The sequence below is a fragment of the Bison bison genome, unplaced genomic scaffold (genome assembly GCF_000754665.1).
Source record: "Bison bison bison isolate TAMUID 2011002044 unplaced genomic scaffold, Bison_UMD1.0 scf7180017864304, whole genome shotgun sequence".
Lineage (NCBI taxonomy): Eukaryota > Metazoa > Chordata > Mammalia > Artiodactyla > Bovidae > Bison > Bison bison.
The window spans coordinates 191,989-214,291 of record NW_011494876.1 but is presented as its reverse complement, the minus strand read 5'-3'; positions in this window follow the sequence as shown (position 1 = coordinate 214,291).

Below are 22,303 nucleotides of genomic sequence, written 5' to 3'. Positions count from 1 at the left end.
TCATGGTTCACATATTGCTAACGCCTGGCTTGGAGAATTTTGAGCATTACTTTACTAGTGTGTGAGATGAGTGCAATTGTGCGGTAGTTTGAGCATTCTTTGGCATTGCCTTTCTTTGGGATTGGAATGAAAACTGCCCTTTTCCAGTCCTGTGGCCACTGCTGAGTTTTCCAAATTTGCTGGCATATCGAGTGCAGCACTTTAATAGCATCATCTTTCAGGATTTGAAATAGCTCAACTGGAACGTCCGAGGTCAGGGGCAGCGGCCGAGAGTGCCAGGCTGCGACGGTGCAGGAACGGCCGAGAGGAGCTACCCTAATCCGAGGTCAGGGGCGGCAGCAGATAGGAGCTGCCCCGCGTTCGAGGTTAGGGGTGGTGGCCGGGAGGACCTACCCCATGCCCGAGGCCAGGGGCTGTGGCCGGGAGGAGCAACCCCACCTTCAAGGAGTGGTGACTGTGCGGGCGCAGGAGGGCCTAGAGGAGCTGTTCCATGTTCAAGGTCAGAAGGGGCAGCGGTGAGGAGATACCTCTCGTCCAAGGTAAGGGACAGCGGCTACGCTTTGCTGGAGCAGCCGTGAAGAGATAGCCCACGTCCGAGGTAAGAGAAACCCAAGTAAGATGGTAGGTGTTTCAGGAGGGCATCAGAGGGCGGACACACTGAAACCATACTCACAGAAAACTAGTCAATCTAATCACACTAGGACCACAGCCTTGTCTAACTCAATGAAACTAAGCCATGCCCGTGAGGCCACCCAAGACGGGCGGGTCATGGTGGAGAGATCTGACAGAATGTGGTCCACTGGAGAAGGGAAAGGCAAACCACTTTAGTATTCTTGCCTTGAGAACCCCATGAACAGCATGAAAAGGCAAAATGATAGGATACTGAAAGAGGAACTCCCCAGGTCAGTAGGTGCCCAATATGCTACTGGAGATCAGTGGAGAAATAACTACAGAAAGAATGAAGGGATGGAGCCAAAGCAAAAAGAATACCCAGCTGTGGATGTGACTGGTGATAGAAGCAAGGTCCAATGCTGTAAAGAGCAATATTGCATAGGAACCTGGAATGTCAGGTCCATGAATCAAGGCAAATTGGAAGTGGTCAAACAAGAGATGGCAAGAGTGAATGTCGACATTCTAGGAATCAGCAAACTAAAATGGACTGGAATGGGTGAATTTAACTCAGATGACCATTATATCTACTACTGCGGGCAGGAATCCCTCAGAAGAAATGGAGTAGCCATCATGGTCAACAAAAGAGTTAGAAATGCAGTACTTGGATGCAATCTCAAAAACAAAAGAATGATCTCTGTTCGTTTCCAAGGCAAACCATTCAATATCACAGTAATCCAAGTCTATGCCCCAACCAGTAACACTGAAGAAGCTGAAGTTGAATGGTTCTATGATAACCTAACAAGACCTTTTAGAACTAACACCCCAAAAAGTTGTCCTTTTCATTATAGGGGACTGGAATGCAAAAGCAGGAAGTCAAGAAACACCTGGAGTAACAGGCAAATTTGGCCTTGGAATACGGAATGAAGCAGGGCAAAGACTAATAGAGTTTTGCCAAGAAAATGCACTGGTCATGGCAAACACCCTCTTCCAACAACACAAGAGAAGACACTATACATGGACATCCCCAGATGGTCAATACCGAAATCAGATTGATTATATTCTTTGCAGCCAAAGATGGAGAAGCTCTATACAGTCAGCAAAAACAAGACCAGGAGCTGACTGTGGATCAGATCATGAACTCCTTATTGCCAGGTTCAGACTGAAATTGAAGAAAATAGGGAAAACCACTAGACCATTCAGGTATGACCTAAATCAAATCTCTTATGATTATACAGTGGAAGTAGGAAATAGATTTAAGGGCCTAGATTTGATAGATAGAGTGCCTGATGAACTATGGACTGAGGTTCGTGATATTGTACAGGAGACAGGGATCAAGACCATCTCCATGGAAAAGAAATGCAAAAAAGCAAAATGGCTGTCTGGGGAGGCCTTACAAATAGCTGTGAAAAGAAGAGAAGTGAAAAGCAAAGGAGAAAAGGAAAGATATAACTATCTGAATGCAGAGTTCCAAAGAATAGCAAGAAGAGGTAAGAAAGCCTTCCTCAGCGATCAATGCAAAGAAATCGAGGAAAACAACAGAATGGGAAAGACTAGAGATCTCTTTAAGACAATTAGAGATACCAAGAGAACATTTCATGCAAAGATGGGCTCGATAAATGACAGAAATGGTATGGACCTAACAGAAGCAGAAGATATTAAGAAGAGGTGGCAAGAATACACAGAAGAACTGTACAAAAAAGATCTTCATGACCAAGATAATCACGATGGACCCAGATAATCACTCACCTACAGCCAGATATCCTGGAATGTGAAGTCAAGTGGGCCTTAGAAAGCATCACTACGAACACCCTCAGAGGCCATGCCACACTCCGCAGCTCCCTAATGGAGACACCCAGCCATGTGTCTGAGTGAACCAGTTCCCTGGCTAACTTGGGGCATCTGCCTCAGGTTTCCTTCCGTGTTCCTGGGAGCCGTGTGGCCCCTGTGGTCCCGCAGCACAGGAAGAAAGGTCTAGGAGTTCCTGGTCCTCTGACTTGGGAGCACGTTTTGCCTCTGATGTCTTTTTTCTGAATACGGTTCAGCTTTATTCTTCTGATTCTTTCACTCCCATCTGGTTTCTATCTGATGCGAGCAGCTGTTTTTTCCATTGAAAATAACACACTCACCTCTTTCTTCTTTGCACGCCGTGTTTTCAGTTTTGAATTGCTTTTTCATCTGGACTGAAACACATGGAGGTGTTTTTTTCTTCTTCTTCAAGAAAAGAAGTACCTATATTTTGATGTGGGTATGTGTCAATTCTTTCAGCAGAACAACAGTAATGAATGTCTTTCTCCCCTGGCCAGGACGCCACATCTACGATCAGTATGCTCTGTGCTCAGATGGACCTTAAGCGATGACTAATATCAGCAAAGCACAGTATATATAACATGGTCAGTAATGTATCATAAATATTTATAAAGACCATAGGAACCTTGCTCACAATGCAGGGGGATGTGCCCAATAAGAGTTGAGCAGTATGTGTCAGAGGTTTTTGGAAAATGAAGAATAGACAACCTTTTTCCAAATGACAAAATGCCTCCCTCTGCTACCCGCTTCCACCTCTTGCATTTTAAAGATAGCTGGGAAATTGAAGCCCTGGAATTCTCTCTGCTGATTGAAGAGTGAGGCAGAACACTTTGCCATGAGCCATAGAAGAATTTATTCCCATTTTAAGTAATGTTTACACTATTCACCACACCATGGGGAAAGGGAGACAGCGAGAATTTGAAAAAGAGTGAGGCTCAATATTCAAGACAGTGGCCAATTAAACCAGAGACAGCAGTGAGGCACTGGGGTTAGAAGGATAACTGAACCCTGAGTCCATGAGCTGTCAGCTGTGTGACCTCTCTGTTCCACCAAACATCCCTTTCTGACCAGCGTCTCTGCACACGCTGTTCATGTGTAACACTCTTCCTGCCTTTAGCACGGGGGCTCCTTCATGTCTGTTTCGACGTCACCTCTTCAAGAGAGTCCTTCCCTGACCACCCCATTAATGCAGGCCCACCATTTGCCTTGTTTGTTTTCATTATTACATGGAGCCCCAGCTCCTGTAATGTTTTTATTTCCTTGTTTTCTATTTGTCCTCAGGTCTTCATAATGGTAGGGCCTGTGGTCCTCCCTTCCCATTAAGAAGAGAAAATAGACTTTTTTTTTGGAGCAGATTTAGGTTCACAGAAAAATTGAGTGGCAGGTACAGAGTGTTCTAATACATTCCCTCATATCCCAACTCCCTTATTACTACTATCCGGCATTAGGGTGGGGCATTTGTTACAACTGATGAACCGATGCTGACCCACTATACTTAACTAAATTTCAGAATTTAGATAAGGGTTCACTCTTGGTGTTATACATTCTAGGCTCCACCAGTATAGTATCACACAGAACAGATTCACTGCCCTAAAGTCCCTTGTGCTCCACCTATTCATCCTTCCCTCTCCTGAACATCTGGCACCGCTGACCTTTTTGCTGTCTTCATAGGTTTGCCTTTTCCAGAATGTCATATATAGTTGATTCTTGAACAATGTGGATTTGAACTGCGTGGGTCCACTTTATACATGGATTTTTCTATATTAAACAATAAATATTTAATTCTAAATATTAAATACATGATCTGTGATTGGTTTAATCCTCAGACACCATACAGTGGATACAGGGGAACTTGAGATACAAAGGCCTAGGAGGTTAACTATAAATTAGACTAGAATTTTCCACCGTGTGGAGGGTTGACACCCCCTTACCTCTGCATTGTTCAAGGGACAATTGTAGTTGAAATCAAACAGTAAGGAACCTTTTCAGACTGACTTCCTTCATTTACAATTTTCCTCCCTGACTCACTTAAAAAAAAATGTATTTACTGTTGGCTATGCTGGGTCTTTGTTGTTGCGAGGGCTTCTCTCGAGGTGTGGTGAGTGGGGGCTTCTCTCTAGCTGTGGTGTGCGGGCTTCTCATTGCTGTGGCTTCCCTTGCTGTGGAGTACAGGCTGTAGGTGCGCAGGCTTCAGCAGTTATGGCTCCTGGGCTCTAGAACACAAGTTCAGTGGTTGTGGCACACGGGCTTAGTTGCTTCTCAGCATCTGGAATCTTCCTGGACCAGGGATCTAACCCATGTCCTTTGTCTTGGCAGGCAGATTCTTTACCACTGAGCCACCAGGAAAGTCCCTCCCGGCCTCATTTTTAACCACTGCATTTTGGAGTTCTAGATACAGGAAGTGCCCAGTGAATATTTCTGGAATGAATAAATGAATTAGCCTTCAGCTGTCCTAATTTGTTAAATGAGTCTACTTTATAAGGTTGTGAGGATTCATGAGGGTAACAAAGGGGAAGGACTTGCTGAGCTTATGACCCATGGTGAGCCCTTGAGAATGGTGTTGCTATTTTTCATATTCTGGGGGCATAATCTGGGTTGTGGTGATGCTGGTGTGTGGATGGGGAGTATTTAGGGACTGACAATGTGTTTATGCAACTCAGGCTCTTTTCAAAGCTCTGGCAGGTAAAACCTCAATTTCTGCATCAGCTTTTCTATGGCAGGACAGCCACTCCTTAAACTATGAGGCCCTTGGGAAATCTTGGGAAGGTGCTGATAGGATGTCTCTGGTCATTGCTTTCAGTGCAAAATATTTCCACTGTTTGTAATTATTCTGAGAGATGCTTCTTGCAAAATGATTCTGAGGCTCTGTATTTGAAATGTTCTTATTTCTTTTTTCTGACATGATCTTTAGTAACCCCAGCTTTTCCTGGTGATCCCAGTTCTACTTCCTGTGGGCATGGAGTGAAAATTCTGATGGCTGTCCCAGTGGGAACCTGATGAGACTGGCCTGCTTGTAAAAGTGGGGTCTGCATGTGCAAAGTCTCTACATTCTGCAACTTTTCAACTGTCTGAAAATTTCAGATTGTTGAAACAACTTCTAAAATGTAAAATGTGAAAAGTATCTCATAAGAGCTCCTGTCCATATTTAAAATACTTTTGGGAACTGGAACATTCCTCTGATTTTTTTTTAGGCCAAGAAAGAAGTTGTGTCTTCGATTATGATGTTTTGTTTATTTAATGCCATCCATCTGGTTGCTTGTGGATGGCCAGGTGACTTCTGCATGTGTGCTCTGGCATTTTCTGGAGTGTTAGGACAGGAAGTCCTGGCGTGCTGCAATTCATGGGGTCACAAAGAGTCGGACACGACTGAGCGACTGAGCTGAACTGAGGATCATTGTTTTATAAAAATAAAATGCAACTTTTGAGGCATTTTAAATGTGCTAAACAAAACTGGTTACAAAAATGTAAAGCCTTTGTCCTTTTAAACAGATGGGGGGAAAATCCATCTTTTTGCTCTTGCAAAAAGATAGTGATACATCTAAATAAACAGGGTGAAAAATTCTAAAGCGAATTTCTTTCAGGGAATAATCTTAAAATATTTATAGGCTATCAGTTCTAATAATTTAAAATCTCGGTTGTAGTTTTGCAACTTGCACATAAATGGGATCACTTCTTGAGACTTGAGCTATTTGAAGGTCAAATGAAATCCAGAGGTGAGAGTAGTTGGCTATGGGTTAGCACAGGGGTTGTCAAACACTAATGCTTGTAGGGATCACTGGGCACTCGGTGCTCATTAAAAGTGCAGAGTTCATCCCCTACCAAGATTCTGCCCTAACTGCCTGGGGTCTGTGATGAGGTCCAAATGACTTCATATGGATGCCAGAAATGTCCTGAGTTAGTGCTGTTTAAACTAATATTTATAGAGCACTGTTCTAAGAGCTTTGCATGTGTTCACTCAGTTACACCTCACGGTAACACTTGGAAGTGGGTACCTTTTTTATCCTTACTTCAGAGGGGAGAAAACTGAGGAAAAGTCATGCACCTCATGCAAGATCACCCAGACCCAGCTGGCTATAGCGAACCTGGGGTTCAAACTCTGGCAGTCTGGTGGCAGAGTCCAAGCTTTCAGTCACATTGCTACACTGCCTCCTATGGGTTATCACCGCTTGCTTATTTTGAGTCTGGATGACATATTTTATTTTTTAATTTTTTGCCTAAACGAAAATTTGCATCTTTCTGTGACCTAGATCAGCCATGTTGTATAGAGTCATCAGCTGATTCTATGATGACCAGGAAAATAGACATAAGACCACTTAAAAAGAAACGGACACACTTATTAGAATGGCTCACAATAAGTGTTGGTGAGGAGGTAGAGACACTGGAACTCTGGTGTATCGTTAGTGGGAATATAAAATGTCACTGCCATCATGGAAAACAGTTTGGCAATTCTTCAAAAAGTTAAACACAGAATTGCCATATGATCCACCAATTCCACTTCTAGGTATATACACCCAAAAGAACTGAAAGCCGAGACCTGGGTTGATTCCTGTACACCAACAGCAGCCTTAGTCACAACAGCTAAAAGGTAGAAACAACCCAAATGTCTACCAATGGATGAAGAAAGTGAAAGTGTTAAAGTGTGAATCACTCAGTAGTGTTTGACTCTTTGCCATCCCCTGGACTGTAGCTCGCTAGGCTCTTCTGTCCATGGCATTCTTGAGGCAAGAATACTGGAGTGGATTGCCACTTCCTTCTCCAGGGACCCCAGGATTGAACCTGGGTCTCCTCCATTGAAGATAGATTCTCTACCATCTGCTCCCTGAGGGAAGCCCAATGGATGAAGAGGTAAATGAAATGTGGTATATCCATACAATGGGACATTATTCACCCACTAAAAGGAACAGAAAATTCTGACACATGCTACAACATGGATGAAGCTTGAAAACATACTAAATGAAACAAGCTAGACACAAAAGGACAAATATTATATAATTCCACTTATATGAAGTACCTAGAATAGGCAAATTCACAGATATAGAAAGTATAACAGAGGTTGCCAGGAGCTTAGAGGGTGGGGGGAGAGGATGCTGGGGAGTCATTGTATAATGGGTACAGAATTTCTATATGGGATTATAAAAGAGTTCTAGAAATACAGATACTGGTGATGGTGTACTTAATGGTAAATGTACTTATTGTTAATGTATTTAAAGCTATACTAAAAAATGGTTAAAATGCTCAATTTGATGTTATTTATATTCTATCACAATTAAAAGGATGGAAAAGGGAGACCATCAGCCAAATGAGAAGAGACAGTGAAGCAAAGGGACTTTGGATTTGATTCAGATTCCTATCTCGGCTCTGGGCATTTTATCCAGATAATCACCCTCATTGTTATCCATTCCAATGTATACATAGACACAGAGGGGATAACTTTATAGAGACACTACTGAAATCCATCAAATGTTTATCTTCTCGTAGAGAATAACAGTTATTAATGTTAAAAACCATTAAAACCATTTTAAAACACTAAACTTCCAACAAATCCTAAGCAATACAATCCATTAAGATGAACGAAGTCCCTCTGATTCTTGGAGAGGGGCTCACCACAGTGTTACTATGACTACAGTGGGTGTTGTAATGACCCATTCATACATGCAGGCACCCCAATTATTGGTTCATCCAGGCATGTGTTACAGGAAACAGAAATGTGCAACCTTGACCTCCAAAATGATGAACCCTTGCCAACTCAACTGAAAGATCAACTTGTAGACTGTATCCAGTGAAGGGCTGTGGTTTGAGCAAGGACAAACAGTACATAAAGTAAAGTTTGTTGTTCAATCCTGCCGAGGAAGAGTAAAGTTCACAGGAGCTGAGTTCAATGCGTGTAATCAGATAGGACACCAAAGAATTAACTAACATGAACTAGGCAACAGAATGTGACTGTGCATGGACAGCACATTCATCACGGGGTCAGGAGATAGACTTTATGACTCAGGAATGAAGGCGTGGCCTCTGGTTGATGAAGGGAATGATCTCACTTGAGAAAGATCAAAATCATATCCTAGGAGGGCTATGGCAAAGGATAATATAGCTTATGGTGAACTCTAGTAAGTACTTTCCAGCACACGGCAGATAAATAAACTCATATAATATCTCTATCCTCTTCTGTGAGGCACTTGTCTTTTTCAACAATTCAGTTTAAGGAGCAATGTGCTAATCTGTGAGTCAGTTTATGACTTCTTAATGCTAGTGTCAACATCTAGACAGACAGCATCTGTCCATCAACAGTGTTGATGAGAACAGCTAGGCAGAATAACTTAGGAAAACCTTCCCTCTTTTAAAAAAAACACTCATAAAGGTGTGAATTACTTTATTTGGTTCAGTAAATGAACAAAGATATTATTTACTTTTGCTTTGCAGTTGTGCACATGGTTTTTCGGTTCAAGATATAGCAAGAATGGACTAATATTTCTCAAATCTCTCCAACTAGTCGTCTCTCTGTAACTATCACTGTAATCCCAGCCACCTTCACCTTGCACCTGGGCTGCTGCAGTAGCCTCCTAGTGGGTCTCCCTAAGACCAAATTGGTTCTCTCAATCCAGTCTGCAGTCTCCAAAGTGAGTGATCCTTTTTAAATGGAGATTTCATCATTCCACTTACTTGCTTAAAACCATCAACAGCGCCTCATTCCTTGTTCTTATAAAGCTTTAAATATTTACTAGGTCCTGCTGGATTTAGTCCCTCCCTAGCATTCTGGTGCCTGGTCTTGCCCTTGATTTTATATACCTTATGGCCCACCCCATGAGCCCCAGCGTGCCAGCAACACCCCTGCCAGCCTCACCTAACACTTCCCAGCCTCAGAGCCTTGGCCAATGTTAGTTCCTCTTCCTCGAAGTCCCCTGTGATCAGTTTTGAGTTGGCCGCCTTTTATCTCACACTCATTGATAAGTTACTTTCTCAGCAAGGCCTTCCTGGGGCATCCCAACCAAATGAGATAGCCTGTGTACTCTTTCTCTTGCTCTCAGGTCCCTTTCCTCCCCGGCACTTATTATTGTTGGTAACTGTATTTTTATCTGAGTGATTACACACCTACACCTAACGTCAGCTGTCTGTTGCACTATTAACATAAAAAGGGCATTGCATATTAATGCATCTTCAGAATCTGGTAGGGGGGTGGCCTGCTACAGAGGAGCTTCTCAATAAATACTTGTTGATTGAGAAATATTTAATCATAACAAGCTCACTGTGGTCAGAAAGAAGATGTAGGTGGAGACATCTCATAAACAAACTACATGCATTTTTTTAGGACTCAGTGTTATTAGTATCTAGATACCTTGGTAAATTAAAAAAAAAACACGACACTGTGGGAGAAATCTAATTAATCATTTAACCTTCATTCATATTTAATATGACTTTTCTAAACAGGCTTTTCCAGTCTTGTAAATAGAATTACAAAATATGCATGGTCGAAACACACACACACAAATCAATTTTATCATTTCCCTCCCTTTCTGCTTTTAGTATTCATCAACTCATCACAACCAAGAATTAGTCCAGTACCTGGCAACAGGAGGTGTGGAAATAAATGGAGGATGTGGGTAATAACTTAGAATCTCTCAGATCTCCCACTAGACCCACACTCTAAGGGAAGTCAGAGCAAGAAGTGTACAGGAAAGACAGAAGATAATAAATATCTTTTCTAATCACTGCTTCATGTTTTCAGATCTCTCTTGGGCAGGGCAGCCAGAATTGTTTTTAAAAAATGATCCATTTGATTGCTGAAGTTCTCCAAGAGAAAGTTATGCCACAGTATCCACAGGGATGAAGTAAAAATTAAATCAGATAATATGTGGAAAGGATTTAGCCAAGTGGTCTATATCGAGGGCTCAATCACACTGTCAGCAAGGATTATTATCATTCAGCAATGCTGGGCGAGCCTTTTTCAGTCTTTAGTCTTGGAAACTATACTGATTATCTAAGAACTCTCGTGGCCAAAAAATTTTTGATAAATCAAACCTAGCTTCCTTGTCATTCGACAGTCTTTGGTGGCCTTTAATATTGTGCTTCCCTGCTTCAGTCACTTAATTGGAAATATTATCTCCATTTCCCCACTAGACCTTTGTGATAGTGAACTATCATTTGTATGATTTCTAATATTTAAGCAATCGGTTACTTTAGTATTGAACCCTTATATTTAACCCTAGCTGGCTTCCCTGGTGGCTCAGATGGTAAAGAATCTCCCTGAATGTAGAAGACCTAGATTCAATCCCTGGGTCTGGAAGATCCCCTGGAGAAGGGAACGGCAACCCAGTCCAGTATTCTTGGCTGAAGAATCCCAAGGCAGAAGTGCCTGGTGGGTTATAGTCCATGGGGTCACAAAGACTCAGACATGACTTAGCTTCTAATACACTAACACAGTGGTGGCTTAAATGGTGAAGAATACGCCTGCAATGCAGGAGACCTGTGTTCTATCTCTGAGTCGGGGAGATCCCCTGGAGAAGGGAATGGCGACCCACTTCTGTACTCTTGTCTGGACAATCCCATGGACAGAGGAGCCTGGCGGGCTACAGTCTACGGGGTTTCAAAGAGTCGCATAAGACTGAGTGACTAACACTTTTACAATATATTCTGTACTTTCCTTAAAATATGAAAGTGGAAAGTAAGAAGTAACTACTTCATGTTGCCTAGGATCCTAGCAATTGGCCAAACACCTAGGCCTAGATTTTTTCCTCCTTTTTGTCCTAACCTCCGTGTTTGGATAATTGCATCAATTCTACACTGTGTTCTGCATCTATCCCCAGAGTGTAGAAAGGGATGTTCTTTAATGATTTCCTTTGAATGGCCTTCCATCTGGGGAGGAAGAGGGCCCCTCTTGTTCAAATACAAAGGAACCATCCATCCACCAAGACCTTTCTTCTCTGTTAAGTATCTCTTGAATTTCAAAGGAGGACTTGGAATTTCTTAGTCCCAGTCTTAACCCGCAGCTCCAGAACTGCAGTCCATTGTCTTTGTCTCTTTAAGACTAGAAACACTACAGGCAATGAAGTAACTGTTCTTATTTTTCTTGGGTTCCAAACAAGACCAGATTCCAACCTGCTCATGCTTACCATTTCATAGTAACCAAGCAGTTTATGATAATCAGCTCAAGAATACACTTTGCTTCCAAACAAGGAGATGACTACCAGCAGCAACAGCTGTATTTTGCTAGTCAATCCTCATGGTAAAGATTTATAGTTTTCAATTCTGTCACTTGGTTTGCCAACTGTTCCTCTTCCTGGAGCTGCCCAGTTGTTTTTGAGGGGCCTTGAAGTGGTTTCCTAGCTATTTAAACTCCCCCTGAATGACAATGCGGCTTTAGAGCTGGACTGAAGAATGGAATTCCCTGTTTATATCCACAAGACTTCTCTGCTCTCCCTCTTTTAAACATATGCAGAGTCACCGCAGAAACTGGAACTAGATTAAAAGAAATGCTGGCTTTTAAGGAGTTTGAAAAACGGTAAAGCTGGGAGCCGGCTCTGTGCTCTCGCCCTCTTCCCTTTCCCTGTTATGTGATTCATTTGCTCTAATCCATCACCGATTCATCATGCTCGTCCGTCAGAACCTTCAAAGCAAAGTCCACAGCTGCTTTTGCCATTTATCAGTGGGAAATAAAAGAGAAAGGGGGGAAAGTAAGGAAAACACATCACCCCGTTCCAGGACCTGGGATAATGGGTGTGAAAAAAGGGTGGAGGGTAAGCTTATCTAATGAAACCCAGAGCCTTGCAAGGATGTGGAATCTTGAACAAAGGATTATAACTGAGAGTGAGCCCAGCAGTCAGTCTGCCACCAACTTTGGGGGAGAAAGCCTGACAGAAACAAAAGGTTTAGTGGGAAACTAGAGGAATGTGTACCAAATGATACCCACACTTTAGAGGAGTTTAAGACTCACAAATATTTGATGGAATTTGTTTTCTGTGACATGTCTCTCAGCTTGCTTTCAGCTGTGCAACAGACCTGAGGCTGGTAAATGACGGATGGAGAAATTCACAGTTAACATTTTCGTAAGATGTCTTGCAAATCACCAGCCATTGAAACATGCCTGATGAGTGTCTCATGCATCAAGACTTGTTCTCAGGTTTGAGGATCAAAAAGCAAGGGTTATCAAACTCAGTGATTCCCCTTCTAGAAGTCCAGTCCATGTATTTATAATCCCCAGGAGGAGAGGTCAATCTTTGTGATAGCAGAAGGTATAAACAGCCTCAATGTTTACCAATAATGGCATAAGACGTAGTTATGATGCTGAGGAGATTAAGGAAACTGTGGATATACTTTGGAATCTACTCCTTCCTGTGGGATTCTCAGCAATAAAAAGCAAGATGTGCAACAACATGGATGCATTTCAAAACCAAAAGCGTACATACGGTATGGTTTTCTTTATAGGAAATTCTAGAACAGGCAAAGGTACTTTATGGTAGAAAAACCAATAGTTGTTTCTGAGGATGTAAGAGTGGGAATTGACTGGTGAAAGACCTGACACAAAGAATGATATTAATCCTCTGTATAGAGTCCGTCTGTACTCATTTGTCAAAACTCAGTGAATATACACCTAGGATGTGTGCATGTGTCAAAACTCAAACACGTACCTAAGATTTGTGCATTTTATTATACATACATTTTACACAAAAAAATGTAGACAAATACTGAACTCTAGGAAATGATACATTTGCTGAAGTATTTAGGTGAAAAGTATATTGAGGTCTTCAATCTTTCTTGAAATGCAGAAAAAAATAAGGTGGTTTGATAGATGGCTAGAAGGATGCATATTTGATAAAGCAAGCACAGTAAAAATACTAATGGGAAAACCTAGCTGGTGAGTGTTTACAAGTATTCACAGTAAACTTACTTAAATTTTGCTCTATTTTGAGAATGTGCATGAAGTGTTGAGGGGAAAAAAGAATGAGGAAGCTTTTCATGTCCTGATAAGGACTTATCTCCAGTTTCATTAAGTGCAAAAGTAACAGTACACACACAGTATACACAGTGCACTACCAATTGTAGGAAAAAAAAGAAAAGAGCAAAGGCACAAGTATCTGTTACTATGTGCAAATAGAGGAGGACTTAGAAATGGAATCTATAGAGGTACTGATCCTAGAAACCCTTACCTTAGAGGTAGGGATGTGTGTGTTAAGTTGCTTGAGTCATGGCGGACTCTTTGCGACCCTATGGACTGTAGCCTGCCAGGCTCTTCTGTCCATGGGATTCTCCAGGCAAGAATACTGGAGTGGAGAGGGCATATTTTAAAACATAAGGTAAATCACTTTATACCTTTAGATTTTGTATATTGTACACGGATATACATGGATGGAGTAAAACGGATCGACTATCTACTCAAAGAAAAAAAAGCTATGAGAAAGAATGTATATCCGAGCTGTCTCAAATATCAAGACTGACACTTGGAATTTCTTTCTTTCTTTCTTTTTCTTAACATCCATTTATTCACTCCATATTAACCAACTGCCTGAGTGCTAGGCATTGTGCCAGACTCTGGGGGCAGGGTATGGAGCCAAACCCAGAGGTGCTTCTTTCTGTCACAGAGTCTGCTGACTGGTGGACCCAACTAAAGGCCAGGTACATGTCCCAGGGTGGCCTGATCTAGTCTGGGGTGGGGTGGGGTGGACTGCGGACGGCATTCTGGGGAGCGAGAACTTCTTGTGCAAAGGTTCTGCCATGTGAGGGAGCAAAGCGGTTCAAGTGCCAGAAGAAGATCAGGATGGAGGATCAGGCAGCTGAGGTAGGAGGTGAAGAGACACCAGTTGGGACCAAGCATTCAGATATTGAACTTTATTCTATTATTTAACATCATAACTTACTTTCTGAACATCCTTTGTATGACAAGATGTATATTTTATTCTATGTATACATTTTTTTCTTACAAATTCTAAGAGGATGTCAGGGCAGAACTTGGTATAGCTCTTTCCAGGAGAAATGGAGCATCTCACTAAATCTGGAATATCAGACACTCACATCAACTTGTTCTTTCCACCTCAGGACACTGGCCTGACTTCCAAGGGCCACAGCCTGCCTTTATTTGCCTGAGGGCTTTCTTTGTCAGTTGGAGTCCTCCTCACACTGTGAGGTCCACAGATGGGTACCCTAGAGAGTTAATGCCTCAGAGAGCAGCCTTCAACCAATGACTTGAAGAGAATTGGGATACTTGTAGCCCAGCTTCTCCACTTTGGCTTTCACCAGTCTTTCTCCTTTTGATCACTGGGGACTTGGGAAGACTGGTTTTGATGAGTTCAGTTGCAGAATTTGAGCTGAGTTAAAATCCTAGGTCTTTTGACCTCAGCTTAAGTCTTATCAGGAGAGCACGTATTACTAGTCACATTTTCTTCTCAAGAACACAGCTGCTGTTTCTTTGATCTTTAGTTTCATTAAATACAAATCACAGAGGAGGCACTCATTTATAGATTGTCTTGGCTTCCATTTTCTATCAAGATAGTCAACTTACATTTTTAGCCTATGGTCACTTTATACTCTTCTGTGCACCAAAACCAATATTGAAATTATCAAGAACCAGATAAACAGATGTCAAGTAGTCTGGGTGGATCAAAAATATTATTTTATGTGACTATTTATGAAGGACTTTCACCTTTAAGCCTTTAAACTAAAATACATGCTCAGTATAGCTAATTCTCCACATCCCGTCTCTCACACTCTTCATTTGTTACTTTTGAAAAAAATCAGTGAAATTTTCCGCAGAGATCAGATGTGAAGAAATCTGTGGCAGGGTGAAATTTTATAGTCTGGATGCTGCCTTTTTATTAAGGTGTCATTTCCTTTCCTTAAGAAGAATGAGGCTCTTTTAGGGTGGGTCTCTGTGAATGACTCAAACCCTTTTAGTTTGGGAAGTCCAAGTACCAAGATAATTTTCACGCTGGGATTACTTGTCCAGATGGTTTGAGCGCAGTTTTCTTGGCATGCTTATAAGAACACAGGAATTTTCAAGGGAAACAAGAGAACATAGTAGGGAGGAGAAGAAGTGGAGAGGATAAGCGTGGCTAAGAAGTCAGAAAAAATTTTGGATTCCACAAAATGGCACTGGTTGAACTGGAATCAGTTCCTAGTTATATTTGGCAATGGTAGCCCTCTGCCTTCTCCAAGAGCACAGACTTTTCTTTGTCATAGTGGGAATTACATGACTCTCCTAACAGAGGACAGAGAAGGAAAGAACCAGAGAGAAATTCACAGTGCTGATGGAGGTAAGCAGCAGAGAACCTCACTAGCAGGAAACCTGGGGGAACTCCTGTATGCCTGCATGGGGCACTGAGTGAGGCAGAGAAGGAAGGCTGTGAACAGAGATATCATTTCAAAGAGCTGCTTAGACCCCAAAACATAGTATGGGCAGGAGACTTTCTCTGATGGCTTCAGCAGTCATAGAACTAAAGTGTGGCAGTAGGAAGAATGCTGAGATGCCCCACAAGATTCCCCTAGTAGGCACACACTATCTCCTGGTCAGGCAGTCAACTACTATTCTAAGCACTGCTGTGAAAAATTTTGGGAGATGTAATTTAGGTCCCAAATCAGCTGACTTTAAGATCAGGTTTTGGTCCAGCAGGATCTAAGACACTCTACATGAGTCCTTTAAAGACAGAGTGGCATAGATGAGAGTCAGAGAGGCCTGGAGGGAAGCAAACAACCATGTTTGTGAAATGCCCATGGAGGTCATATGGCAAGCAGTGCAGGTGACCTGTAGGAGCTGAGGGTGACTCCCAACTGACAGCTAGGACATCAGTCCTACAACTGCAAGGAAATTAATTCTACCAACAACTGGTGTGCTTTTTAGAGGAGCCAAAGCCCCTGATGAGAACTGCAAGTCTTGGCTGACATCTTGATTTCAACCAAGTGAGACCCTAAACAGAGAATCTAGCCATGCTGTGCTCAGACATCTCGCCTACAGAAACTGGGAGATAAACTTGTGGCAATTTGTTACTCAGCAATAGAGCAGTAAGTCACAGGACAATAGTTAGAGTCATAGTCAGACAATCAGTGGGGCTTTGTGATCAGGAGGAGCTTCTCTTTCTTCAAATGTCTCTGATTAAACCCCTGGCTCCACCAGTTACCAGGTATGTTATTTGTAACAAATTACCTAACCTCCCTAAAACTTAGTTTTATTATGTGCAAATTAAGATTAAAATGATAGGCAAGATTTTTTAAATGTTACAAAGATTAGAATGAAATAATATGTATCAAGTCCTAAATATGATGCATGACATTTAACAAATGCTCAAAAAGCAAGAGTAAGCAGCAGCAGCCATGATCATGCAACACAAATCATGTGTTAGGCCCTCTGCAAGGGGCTTCCTAGGATTCATCCTCACAGAAACTGCATGAGGATGAAATTATTATACCCATTTTATAGATGGGGAAAATGAAACTCAGAGAAGTTCAATAACTTGTTATGCACCTACTAGGTGGAGGAGTCAGAATTAAAATATGGGGCTTTTTGAGTCTAAATACCAGCAGCTGAACCTCTTAATATTTTAAGCTCTATTCACAGCAAAGAGGTCACAACTCTCGAGATTCCTCTTTGGAGGAGAATCACAGCGACAGGTTGGGATTCGGGCCTACTGAGTGTCTCAAAATGGAGCCAAAATGATTACCATTTCTTTAGCCATGGTCTCGGATTTGTAGGATGCTCTCCCCTTGTTTCCCTGCCCTCCTTGTTTGGGTATCTCCTATTTAACTTTAGACCTCAGCTCAAATACTACTTCCTTAAGAAGGCCTTCTCTGACTCCACCGTCAAACCAGACTCATTTCAACATATTCTCATAAAGTTTCCTTCTTTTATAATAGTTCCCATAGTTTATCATTATGTGCTAGATGAGCGGTTCTCATCCAGGAGACATTTGTCAATGTTGGGAGACAGTTTTTATTATCACAACTGGAGGGGCCAGTGCAAATTCCATGAATAGGTCATGGATAATGCTAAATATCCTACAATGCACAGGTTATAGAGTCCATACAACAAAAATGATCTGGCATCAAATGTCAACTGCAACATGAATAAATGCTCAACACCACTGATTATTAGAGAAATGCAAATCAAAACTACAATGAGGTATTACTTCACATGGGGCAGAATGGCCATCATCAAGAAATATACAAACAAGGTGGTGGGAATGTAAATTGATACAGTCACTATGGAGAACAGTATGGAGATTCCTTCAAAAAACTAATAACAGAACTACCATAGGACCCACGAGTCCCACTACTGGGCATATACCCTGAGAAAACTGTAATTCAAAAAGACACATGCGCTCTGACGTTCACTGCATTGCTATTTACAATAGCCAGGACATGGAAGCCACCTAAATGTCCATCAACAGATGAATGGATAAAAAAGTTGTGGTACATATATACAATGGAATATTAGTCATAACAAAGAATAAATTTGAGTCAGTTCTAGTGAGGTAGATGAACCTAGAGCCTGTTATACAGAGTGAAGTCAGAAAGAGAATAACAAATATTGTATATTAATGCATATATATGGAATCTAGAAAAATGGTACTGATGAGCCTATTTGCAGGGCAGGAATAGAGACAATGACATAAAGAACAGACTTACCGACGTGAAGAACAGACTTACCGACATAGCAGGGAAAGGAAAAGATGGAGCAAATTGAGTGAGTAGCACTGAGACACATACATTGCCATATGTAAAATAGCTAGCTAGGAGGAAGTTTCTATTTGATAAAGGGAGCTCTAGTGCTCTGTGACAACTCGGCAGTGGGGGCGATGGGGGAGGATAGAGTGGGGGGTTGGGAAAGAGGTTCAAGAGGGAGGGGACATATGTATTCTTACGACTGATTTGTGTTGTTGTATGGCAGAACCAACACAACATTGTATAGCAATTATCCTCCAATTAAAAATAGATTAAAAAAAAGAAAAAAGAGAAAAAAATAAAAAGACAACCTAACAAATGGGAGAAAATATTGACAACTTCTATATCTGATTATAGAGACTTGTATCCAGTATATGTGTGTGTGTGTTTGTATATGTGTGTATATGTGTGTGTATATATATATATATATATATATAACTTGTAAAACAGTAAAAGAGAAACCAATTTAAATATGGGAAACAAGTAAAAAAAAAATGTCAGTTGCACCAATGCTAAGAAACCTGTCCTGTATTTATTTATATTTTAAAATAAAAATAAGATCACGATTACAGATCATTTGCTTTTATAATTAAAAGTGATTCCTGAACATTTATTTATTCATTTATCTAATATTACTAGTTTTCCAGAAGCAGACTTACAGATATTGAAAACAAACTTATGGTTACCAAAGGGGAAACATGGTGGTGAAGGGATAAATCAGGAGCTTGGGATGAACATACACACACTATTATGTATAAGATAGTAACCAACTAACAAGGACCTACTGCATAGCATAGGGAACTCTACTCAATATTCTCTGATAACCTATCTGAGAAAAAACTCTAAAATAGAATGACTGTACGTATAACTGATTCACTTCGCTGTACACCAGAAACTAACACAATGTGGTAAATCAACTATATGACAATGAGATTAAAACACTAAAAAATGAATATTACTAGTTTCCTTCCCGTGTGAAAATTCTTTCATGCCATCATCTAGCTTTCCATAACATCGTTCTTTTTAGGATGGCATGTCATTAATACCAACCAATTCTCCATTATTGGACATTTAGATAGATCCTTTTCCCCTCCTTTTTTTCTTTGGCTTTTTCCCCCCTCTCTCTCTTTTTTTGGTCTTTTTGCTATTATAAACACCACCATCATGAACATCTTTGTGGCTTAACTTTACACACATCCCTAATGACTCCTTCATTTGATTTGACCCTAAATGCTATGGAAATCACTTTGTATTACTGAAGTTAACCAAGAACCCATGGTCAACAGCAAACCCACAAACATTTGAAGGGATAAAAGCAAGTGTTTGCTCCCTCCTAATAATGCCGATGGGGGAGCCAAGGCTGTAAGAGAAGACAGACAGGACAGCCAATTCTCACTTGAGATGTGGTTTTCACATTGTCTAAACCTGCTGGGGCAGGCCGGCCTCTGGCAGGGACTAAGTTTATAATCTCTTTTACCAGAGGTTTCCAAAAAATTCTCAACTACATTCTGAGTTCCCAGTGAAGATTCTTGACATTCACAAAGTTAAAGAAAAAGATGTGCTCAAAGACAAATTAAGCCAGAGAATGCCAACTGGCTGGAGATCATTCTTTCTGTGTAAGGAAGGTAGGCAGCACAGTCAAAGCCCTAAGTAAACAGCTTACCGAGACAAAAGACAAGGTGTTTTCTTTTCTGAGCACTGGAAATTCAGGAACAACTTGCGTCAGATTTTGCAACTCTCACAAGAGTTTGGCTATCACAACATAATGATTGTATTTCTGGAACAGTCTCAGAACCAATTACCAGGTTCTTTGACCTGAAAGTCAAAGATGGCCATAAAACCAGACCAAACCAGGTGAGATTTGAAGACTGGTGGGGATACAAACAGGGCTGAAATAAAGGTGATGGGGACAACAGGGCATCTTGGAAAGATACCAAAATTCTTTTGTCTCTCAACTCTGACAATTATTTGACTCTATGTGGACAGTTTGAACTTGAAGCATTCTTTTTTTTTTTAATTTATTTTATTTTATTTTTTTAAATTTTATTTTATTTTTAAACTTTACATAATTGTATTAGTTTTGCCAAATATCAAAATGAATCCGCCATAGGTGAGCACAGGACAAAGAGAGAAAGGATGAGTTCTGGTCAAACAAAGAACATATTTTGTAAATGTGGGAGGTGACTTCTGGCATCATGTTTTCAGGACATAAGGGGTTAAAATCCAGGAAGAAGCGACCCAACCCCAAAGCATTTAAGTTGTATGGTTTTCCTGGGCATAAAGGCATAGAAAGAGTCCAGGGGAAGGGAAGAATGTGTTGTTCATAAAAGCTAAAGCTAGCTAAGCCAACAGTGCAGGTTGGAAAGGAAATGCAGTGTCTTAATATTGTGCAAAAGAATAGATGATAAATCTATTTAGAATTGACAGAAGCAGCCATGTAAATAATCCAACAAGCATTGCTCCAAAATCTGGAGAATGAATAACGTGATATCTTGCCCTGGCATATTTCTCTTTCTAAATATGTTTCCTATAATTTATTGTTAAAATGAATGAGCATTCCCTGAGTGGCTGGAGAAAGGGGATCTGCATTTTGAACAGCACTAAGAGATGCCCCTGGGGTTAAAACATTGCTGCAGATAACTTATACAGGCATCAGTGAGAGTTTACTGGGGGTGCTATCATCTACGGTTTTTTCAAGTTAAAAAACTTTTGAACCCACTGTTGTCCACTCGTAGTTTTGGTGTGGTTTTTCTAGTGCCCTGCATCCTACCGACAACTCAGTTTGCATTCCCTGACCGAGAAGACATTCACTGCATTTTGTTAGCCAGTTTTACTTTCTTATTTTATCACTACTAGCTGAAATTTTCTTAATTAATTTTAATCTTTTAAGACTTGTATATAAGCTGTGAAGTTTAAAGAAATAGGAACTCCTCTGTTTTGTTTGCTGTTGTATTTTTCTATGCCCAATATACTACTTGGCTCACAGATGGTGCTCAGTAAATTTTGCTAAGTAAATCAACATGTTTTCATCAATGTACTTTCTAGAAAGGAATTCAGGGCTCCCTGAAGATGCAAAGCCAGCTAAACTCCTTCAAATGATTTCCGACCTTCACATCTTTCTTTCTTTTTTTTTTTTTTTTACCCCTTTTCAAATATTAAGATATAAATCACCAACAGTAAACTCCATCTCCCTTAGTATATGGTTCTGCAAGTTTTGATAAATGCATTCAGTCATGTAACCACCACAATCAAGATAGGAAGAGTTTCATCACCTCCCAAACTGTCCCCCACCTTGAACCCTGGGCTATTTAGCAGCTAATCACTCTCTGCACCTCTGCCCTGGCAACCGCCTCTCTGATTTCTGTCCATACAGGAGCAAGTCTTTAGAATCTGGCTTCTTTCATTTAGCATAATGCACTGGAGACTCATCATACTGTATCATTAATTCGTTCCTGTCAATGGCTGAGTCTCTTCCCTTGTATGGATATACGAAGTTTGTTTATCCATTCCCCACTTGAGGGATATCACCTCATCTCTTCTTATATGGAAAAGTAATGCCTTCACAGAGGCTAAGAGCAGAAGTTTGGGTTCAGCTAAACACAGGACTGAATCCTAGGCTTGATACTTCCTAGCTGTGTGAACTTTGGGCAAGTCCACAAACTACTATGGCTCAGTTTCCTCAGAAGAGTATTGGAGGAAATCTATACAAAGCACTGAGCAAAAGGTCTGGGAAATAAAGAGTGAGCAGTGAATGGCAGCCACAATCATTTTGGCGTAGACTGGAGTGAGTTCCTGCTGAAACTTCCCTTCCTCTGATCACCGTACCAATTTTTAGTCATCTGGTCATTACTTAACAGGTTTCAACCTCAGTTTATTTAACTAAAAAGTGGGGCCAATAATACGATTTCATAGAGTTACTTTGCAGGCTAAATGGGCTAATATATGTAACTATCCTAGTGTGGTGGTGCCTGGCCCATAGGAGGTCCTCAAGGAACAGCAGTTAGAAAATGAGTGTTGGGACTTCTCTGGTAGTCCAGAGGCTAAGACTGCATGCTCCCTGTGCAGGGGGCCCGGGTTCGACCCTTAGTCAGGGAACTAAATGCCACAGGCTGCAACTGAAAGTTTGAATGCTGTAACTAAAGATCCCGCATGCTGCCGGTAACACATGTACAGCCAAATAAACAAATAATTTTTTTTAAAGAAAGGAAAATGAGTGCTAGATCGTTTGGTTAATGTGACTCTT